At 44.5% G+C, this 9,216-nt stretch overlaps 1 non-coding gene across 1 annotated transcript; it reads right to left on the bottom strand.

Moving 5' to 3' along the window:
- Positions 1-895: 895 nt before the first annotated feature.
- On the bottom strand, positions 896-6,509 carry LOC100406095 (uncharacterized). The gene is made up of 2 exons (XR_013531761.1): positions 6,353-6,509; positions 896-1,417 (listed from the first exon to the last, which is right to left on the bottom strand). It is a non-coding gene; the product is annotated as an uncharacterized LOC100406095 (transcript).
- Positions 6,510-9,216: the final 2,707 nt, after the last annotated feature.

Below are 9,216 nucleotides of genomic sequence, written 5' to 3'. Positions count from 1 at the left end.
AAAACAGCAGGGGGAGGGAAAAAACTACATTTTTTTCCAGAGATGTTTGTATCTACCTAATTAAAGTTAGACCCCTAAAGCAAGCAGATACATTTTTGGAACCCCACTGAATTTGAACAGGCAGTTACAAGACCCACAAGCATATGTTATGCTTATACACATAAACAAGATTTTTATTGTTAACGTCAATGAGCAGATGGAACAATATTCACGTGCCAAGGACATATTGCTTACAAGATCACAAAACGGCTGTTGATTTGTATTCATAAATGATTTGGTGAATCAATATGTGTTTTTGAGTGAATGTATATACTGTGATTCACCAAAAATGAAAATTACATTTTACTACATATATTTTAAGTAGTACATGAAGAAAGTACGATTTGGCTCAATGACTTGCCTAATGAAAGGACTTTTTTAAGTTTTAAAAAAAATGCCCAGTAAAGTGGTTATGGATACTTGATATTGACATCCAGGCAAGCTGTTTTGTAAGCAAGTCCAAGGCTCTGTCATTTATTGCTCGTAGGCGCTTCTCAGCTCTCAGTTCATACTTGAGGTCGGTGAGTTGTCTATGGATCTTTGCCATTTCTAATTCACGATTAAATTGCATTTCTTCTTTTAGGAGCACATATCCAAACTCGGTTTGATGCTTTAACTTTTTAAGGGTTTCTTTCAAATCTCTATTTTCCCTACTTAAGTCACATATGAGCTCTGTGGCTCGCTGGAGCTGTTTAGTTAAGCTCTTTGCATTTGTTGCTTTCTCAGACCCGTCATTTCTTAAAGTTTGAAGTTCATAGTCGCTTTGTGAACCACACTGGTGTCTTTCTTCAAAGTTTACAGGTTTTCTGAATACCTCTTTTTTGGAGTACAAACATTCTTTTTCAACATTTTCTAATTTATTTTCTGGTTTTCTACATTTCGTTTCGAGTTCTTCTAGTTCTTCATTCAAAAAACACATGCAATGTTTTGGATGCATTCTTTCAATAAACTTATTCTTAACGTATTGTCGCAGTAATCGTACGTCATACTTCCTGCAGCTCTCTGCATCTTCCGTGCTGTTATGGCTTTCTTCCGTTGTCACATCGAACTGAGATGATTCGTAGGAAGATGAATTTGTGACTCTGTCATTCCTTGAAATGTTTACCTTCCTCTCTCCTATACGTGGTTTTTTTTCTATTTCATTTAGTTGGAAAATGTATCCTTTCATAGTAAATTTATCTTTTTCTTGACAGTTTCTGCCGGAAAAATGATATATTTCTTCATTTCCGTTTCCGTTGCCTCTTGTCATTTCTTCAGAGGAAGAGTCGCAATGAGAAGTTCCTTCTAGAACATCCCGTGCACTAGATAAAGGAGTAAATATTTTCTCTTTCCAGTGTTTTCTTGTATTAATATTTTCATTGGGCAATCCTTCCAATATCTGAAAAACAAAATTTAAAACCAAGGTACATTATTTACACTAGTAGCTAGTATAGTAGAAAGAAACAAGAATGCTGGGTGAAGAATCTAAACATTTGAGGGCTGGCTCTCTCTCAAACTCGCTGAATGACTTGGGCCTCAGTTCCCTCATTTAGAAACGGAAATGGCTAAATGAGCTAAGTTCTACAGATGCTTCTAGCTTTAAAAGTCTCTGATCCTATGAAATAGAACTAGTAAACTGACATATTTAGCTACTTACTGTACACAGAGAAAGTGATTCTATAAGAAAACAAGTGTACACATAAAAACAGACTGCTTTAAAATAATACAAGTGATTTGAAATTAATAGGTTAATGTTGGTAATACCTGTGCTTTCGATGTGTCTTATGCCTTTCTAGTTCTTTTGGACTGGACTATTGTTAATTGAATCGTGAAAGTGACTAAAACATCAGGGCTTAATGAAATGTGAGCTGCTTTTGGTAAAGTATACCATGCAGACTTCCTTATGACTAACTCCGCCAAATGCCCTTCTGTCTTGACCTATAAATTCTTGCTATTCCAGTCTTGGGCTTTGCTTTTAGGCAAGACTGCCAAGTATACAGAATTCTATCCGTTTTGACAGCAATTTCATGAGGAGAACCTAATGTCAACAACTGAAAATATTAATGCCACCAAATGCGTTTTTCTCAAGATATTGATTCTGAGTGTACTTTTAGGTGAAAATTTAGCACACTAAATCACAACCAACTTCCCAAGTTTATAAAAATATGAAGATGATTATTTTGTTTCCAAAAGAGTCTTCCCTATCCAAAGGGAATACTTAAAGTACAGCTTTCCCAAAGCAGTGAAATATTTGATAAGTGACTACTTTTGAGAGAAGGGAGAAAGAAGAACCAAGGCAGCATGTGGAGGGCCACTGGAACCTGAAGCCACCGACTGCCAGCTGAGGTCAGCCATAAAGGATGAGAAGGAGAGGGTTACTTTATTCAGGTTATATATTAGTTTACCAAAATATATTTGTACTATCATCATGGAGAAAAATCAAAGTATGCCAGCATCTCTTTTACCTATGAACTCAAATGTAATTTTCTGCTGGTAACGAGAAATGGCAAAGGTTGTGTTTATTTCTTAATTAATATTTTCGTTGATTATTTATAGCAATTTTGGAGAATACAGAAAAGCACACAAAAAGAAGGAATTTTCATAGTATCATGGCCCTGAGATAACTATTTTTCATGTATTATCTCTCCAGCCCTTTCTTTTTAGCAACAGTAGTTTATTTTAAATAACACAGGTTTTCCTTACTATGAGCAATGAAGGAATAAACTTGATACCTACAGGTACTGAACATGGCTCTCCCCTTTCCCTCACAAAAGATGGAAGGAACTCATCATCCCCCAGGGAACATCCCTACTGGCAACTACTTTAGCTTTGAGGAAAGGGGAAAGTGAGCATATTCCTAAGATGGAGTTCAGTGAAGGTACTAAAGTGATTGGTCTAAAAGCCAGAAGCCAGGCTTTCTCGAGGTCATTCAGACCATAGTGATAAACTCAGCCTTGAAATTCACAATATGTACTGGCCATTGGAATATCATCTTCTTTCTTTTGAAATACTCCTTTCTGACTTTTATTATTCTATGAGTCGCCATTCGGAAGCATCATTGACTGATCTGTTCTTAAAGGGAAATACCATTATCTTGGTTTCCCTCCTCTCTAGAAATATAAATGCAAAACAGTAGGCCTTATTATAGCAATCATTGAGGAAAGGAACAGAGAGAGGACAAAAGAGGGTGATGTTAATTGCTAGTCACATTTTTAGCAGTCCAGTTTTTACCAGACAATTCTGTAGATGATAAAAATGCTTCTGATCAGGTAGCAATGGCAGAGAGATTACTATTCCTCTTACTTAATTCTGGATGAAGGGCATTGGTGGGATTGATTAGGAAGGAGGTGAGCACAGGGACAATTTAAGTGTGGCCACTTTATATCTGGAGATAGCAAGAATGACACATCTGAGATGGAGGTCTAGGCATGGATAAAGGTTAAAATAGAAAACTCTTTTTGTTAATAATTTTGCTCCTTGAAAAAGTCACTTCTACATCCAGCCATCCCATAAATCCCTGGTAAAACACATACACATATGCACACACGCACACAGAATTTTTAATTTACACTATATTTCTTCCCTGAGCGTCTGTATAATTTCCTGGGCGTCTGAAAGGAAATGCCTTTCAGTGAACCCTGTACAGCTGCATAAATGGGAAGAGTCCACTAACGACTAAGGCCCACAGAAGTTAAATGACTTGACCAAGGCCACACAGCCCATAGTAGTAAAACTGAGGACTCTGTCTCCCAGGTCAGCGCTTGTTCTAAAATTCTTCTTTATTTATCTGCTAGGTTTCATTCCCCAAATTGAAAGAAAACAACCCACTATTTTCAAAGCTTAGGTGTCTTTACAAAAAAGGCCACAAAAGAAGAGAGGAAAAGTGAAGGGGGAGGGTAAGGAGAACTGCATGTCACATTTCAAAGAACAGAAAGAGAAAGGTTTGAAAAGCCTTTTGGAATTTCCCTCCCATGGCTTACACAGGGCAGGGTCAAGGGGCTTCTGAGCTGCTCTCTTTTTTTTCTCTCTCTCTTTCATTGGCAAGATATCTTTTAGGAGCTTGTTCCCAAATCGAGTCACAGAATGTGGCAAAGCCTAGACTCAGAGTAAAAGCTGCCCATCTCATTTTCTCTTCACAAATTGCACTGTTTGTTTTTTTAATGCAGAATGAGTATGGCATTAGTATTCTCTGGCAAGAACAAGGAATATGCTCTCAGGCAATGACACTCCTCTACCCTGGCCTGGCAGTCATTTTGTTCTCAATAAACTTGACTAGGTAATTTATTCCAGCATAAGGCAAACCAAACCTGAAGCCATTACTGAAAGTGTAGGCATGCCTGTTAGTGAGTCAACTGCGGACATTTGTTAATATAAGTGCCTACCCAACACTACACTGGATACCGACGGTCTGAGGGGTAGGGGAAGGAGGCCCAATGGGGATGAAAAACTGGCTTCTTTAGAAGCAAATAATCCAGAACACAGGAAAACAATACAGTCATATGGCAAAAATAATGTCAGTAGTCCTCTATGACAGCAGTCCCCCAGAAATCCTTAGGACGGCACTGTCAAGGCATATGTGTCTACAACATGACTGCATCTATTCATTTGTGTCTGACATGAATTAATAATGGACTCCTGATTGTTCTAGTTAGTGTCTCACTGAAAACATCAACATTTCTCCTCGAGTGACTTCTTTTTGCAGTGGCAAAGTAATAGGACACTTTTGTGGTGTAAGAGATCTCTTGTCCCATGAAAGTGGTTTGTATTCACCTAAAGAATTTGAGAACCACTGATAAAACAAACCGAAGATGAATTTATAATATAACGTGATGTAACATAAATGTTGAGAGCTAAGCAAAGAACAATAATTTACTATGGACCTGTAGGTGCCCCGTTCCATAAAAACCTTAGAGGAATGCATATCTAGTCTCAAATAGCTCCGGAAAATAATACACTACTGTTTACCCTGAAAGGAGAAATCCACAAACCATCTCAGTTTCATTTTTGAGGTGGGGCCCCAGACACTATAATCATATTAAAGTGGACGTGAAATTTAATTGTTTTCTAAAATATTCATATTTTAAATCACAGGCTTTAAGGAAATTTGATGACATAAATCAAATAGTTTTTTTTTTTCTGTTGCCTTATCCCATTTATACGGGTATGGTGGCTCACGTCTGTAATCCCAGTGCTTTGGGAGGCAGAGGTCGAAGGATACCTTGAGGTCAAGAGTTCAAAACCAGCCTGGGCAACATAGTGAGACACATGTCTACAAAAATTAAAAACAAAATTAGATAGGTGTGATGGTGTATGCCTCTGGTCCTAACTACTCAGGTGGGAGGATTGCTTGAGCTCAGGAGGTTTAGGCTGAAGTGAACTATGATAATGCCACTGTACTCTAGCCCTGGAAACATAGCAACACTCTGTCTCCTAAAAAAAAAAAAAAAAAAAAAGGAAGAGGGCCAGGTGCAGTGGCTCACACCTGTAATCCCAGCACTTTGGGAGGCCAAGGCGGGTGGATCACGAGGTCAAGAGATCGAGACAATCCTGGACAATATGGTGAAACATCATCACTACTAAAAATACAAAAATTAGCTGGATGTGGTGGTATGCACCCGTAGTCCCAGCTACTCGGGAGGCTGAGGCAGGAGAATCACTTGAACGTGGAAGGCAGAGGTTGAAGTGAGTTGAGATCCTGCCACTGTACTCCAGCCTGGCAACAGAGCAAGAATCCATCAAAAAGAAAGAGAGAGAAAAGGAAGGAAGGAAGGAAGGAAGGAGGGAGGGAGGGAGGGGGGAGGGATTTGGTCTCAAATTTTCAGGACCATCTCTTTGCATACATTTAGATCTGCCTGCAAAATTCCATTATTCCTCCAGGCAGAGAAGGTAGAAACAGTTTTGGAAAACAGTTTTGGAAGAATGCCAAAGGCTTTTTTCCCATCTCACAAGAGTCTTTCCTGTAAAACTTTGTAAACTGGGAATGAATGTTGGTTGGAAAAGGTCATCTCCAACCCTTGTTGAGTAACCTTCTGTCACTACCCTCTGTTGCTTAGTAGCTCTCAACTCAGGGCATGGCTTTTAGTCACTGCCTGGAGGCAGTAAGGTGAAGACCTGACCCCACTCTTTCCGCACTGCCACTCCCACACCCTGGTCCTTTCCCTCCCAAACGCTCTCCAGCCACGGCCTGGGGCTCCAAGGAAAGAAGTAACCTGCCCTGGGGGTCGGGGCGCGCACTTGGGCACCTGCCCAAGCCTCCCTGCCCCTTCGTCCCCTGCGTCCGGGAAGAAGAGGGGCGAGCCCCGGGGAGCCCGGGCTTTCCCGTCCGCAGACAAACCTGGAAGCGTGGGTGCGGTCTGGAGAACCAGATATTCTCTTCCTTAAAGGAGCCACCACTGGCGCATGGCAGCCCCTAGTTAGGCTCTGATCACAGCGACCCAGCCGGGCCGGCTCGGGGCTGAGTCTCCGCAGTGCAGCGCCAGAGCGGGCAGCACGGTCGCCTAGCAACGGGTTAGCCCGATTTAAAGGGACCCGCACCCGTGGCGCTCACCGCTGGCCGGGTGCTGCCGGTCCCGCAGTCAAAACCTGGCCCCAGGACTGAGCATGCCTGCCGGATGGAGCGGGTACCGCGGCGGCTTCTGCCTGGCAAGAATTAAGAGCTCCTGGGAGGAGACCTGGGTCAGAGTGGGAAGGGGCCAGAAACTGCAAGGCAGCCCCACCCGCAGTGGGATTATTACAGAGGGTCTGGGTGAGTCACAAAGCCACCTGGTCACTGTGACTGTATGGGGGGTCAAGAGGGCATGGCATTGGGCCAATTCCTAGGTCTGCTGTTATTAGCATGACATGTTGGAGAATTTGCTCCGGAAGGTTGCCAGGATTTGGTGCTAACTGAGCAGGAGTTCCACCGCACCCTCCATCCCCACGCACACCCTCAAGCATTGGCACAAAGAGCTGACTTCTGACCAAAGTTCTAAAGACGTTAGGTCAGGGCCGGGTGCGGTGGCTCAAGCCTGTAATCCCAGCACTTTGGGAGGCCGAGACGGGTGGATCACGAGGTCAAGAGATCGAGACAATCCTGGTCAACATGGTGAAACCCCGTCTCTACTCAAAATACAAAAAAATACTGGGCACGGTGGCGCGTGCCTGTAATCCCAGCTACTCGGGAGGCTGAGGCAGGAGAATTGCTTGAACCTGGGAGGCGTGAGCTCAGATCATGCCACTGCACTCCAGCCTGGTAACAGAGCAAGAATCCATCAAAAAGAAAGAGAGAGAAAAGGAAGGAAGGAAGGAAGGAAGGAAGGAAGGAAGGAAGGAAGGAAGGAAGGAAGGAAGGACGGACCATCTCTTTGCATACATTTAGATCTGCCTGCAAAATTCCATTATTCTTCCAGGCAGAGAAGGTAGAAACAGTTTTGGAAAACAGTTTTGGAAGAATGCCAAAGGCTTTTTTCCCATCTCACAAGAGTCTTTCCTGTAAAACTTTGTAAACTGGGAATGAATGTTGGTTGGAAAAGGTCATCTCCAACCCTTGTTGAGTAACCTTCTGTCACTACCCTCTGTTGCTTAGTAGCTCTCAACTCAGGGCATGGCTTTTAGTCACTGCCTGGAGGCAGTAAGGTGAAGACCTGACCCCACTCTTTCCGCACTGCCACTCCCACACCCTGGTCCTTTCCCTCCCAAACGCTCTCCAGCCACGGCCTGGGGCTCCAAGGAAAGAAGTAACCTGCCCTGGGGGTCGGGGCGCGCACTTGGGCACCTGCCCAAGCCTCCCTGCCCCTTCGTCCCCTGCGTCCGGGAAGAAGAGGGGCGAGCCCCGGGGAGCCCGGGCTTTCCCGTCCGCAGACAAACCTGGAAGCGTGGGTGCGGTCTGGAGAACCAGATATTCTCTTCCTTAAAGGAGCCACCACTGGCGCATGGCAGCCCCTAGTTAGGCTCTGATCACAGCGACCCAGCCGGGCCGGCTCGGGGCTGAGTCTCCGCAGTGCAGCGCCAGAGCGGGCAGCACGGTCGCCTAGCAACGGGTTAGCCCGATTTAAAGGGACCCGCACCCGTGGCGCTCACCGCTGGCCGGGTGCTGCCGGTCCCGCAGTCAAAACCTGGCCCCAGGACTGAGCATGCCTGCCGGATGGAGCGGGTACCGCGGCGGCTTCTGCCTGGCAAGAATTAAGAGCTCCTGGGAGGAGACCTGGGTCAGAGTGGGAAGGGGCCAGAAACTGCAAGGCAGCCCCACCTGCAGTGGGATTATTACAGAGGGTCTGGGTGAGTCACAAAGCCACCTGGTCACTGTGACTGCATGGGGGTCAAAAGGGCATGGCATTGGGCCAATTCCTAGGTCTGCTGTTATTAGCATGACATGTTGGAGAGTTTGCTCCGGAAGGTTGCCAGGATTTGGTGCTAACTGAGCAGGAGTTCCACCCCACCCTCCATCCCCACGCACACCCTCAAGCATTAGCACAAAGAGCTGACTTCTGACCAAAGTTCTAAAGACGTTAGGTCAGGGCCGGGCACGGTGGCTCAAGCCTGTAATCCCAGCACTTTGGGAGGCCAAGGCGGGCAGATTACCTGAGGTCAGGAGTTCGAGACCAGTCCGACCAACATGGTGAAACCCCGTCTCTACTAAACATGCAAAAATTAGCCTGGCATGGTGGCGCATGCCTGTAGTCTCAGCTACTAAGGAGGCTGAGGCAGGAGAATTGCTTGAACCTGGGAGGCGTGAGCTCAGATCGTGCCACCGCACTCTAGCCTGGGCAACAGAGCCAGACTGTGTCTTAAAAAATAAATAAATATGCCAGGCGCAGTGGCTCATGCCTATAATCCCAGCACTGTGGGAGTCTGAGGTGGGCAGATTACCTGAGGAGATCAGGAGTGTAAGATCAGCCTGGCCAACATGGTGAAAACTCATCTCTAATAAAAATACAAAAAAATTAGCATGGCTTGGTGGCACACATCTGTAATCTCAGCTATTTGGGAGGCTGAGGCATGAGAATCACTTGAACCTGGAAGGTGGAGCTTGCATTGAGCCAAGATTGCACCACTGCACTCCAGCCTGGGCGACAGAGTGAGATTCCATTTCAAAATAATTAAATAAATAAATAAACATTAAATTATCTTCTCAGATTTTGATTAGCCTGGTTTCCCAGTACTAATCCTTCCACCACCACGATGGACCTGACCAAGGCTGTGAGACCTGAAACTGTGGAT

This window comes from Callithrix jacchus, chromosome X (genome assembly GCF_049354715.1).
Source record: "Callithrix jacchus isolate 240 chromosome X, calJac240_pri, whole genome shotgun sequence".
NCBI lineage: Eukaryota > Metazoa > Chordata > Mammalia > Primates > Cebidae > Callithrix > Callithrix jacchus.
This window is presented reverse-complemented; position numbering and strand designations above follow the sequence as displayed.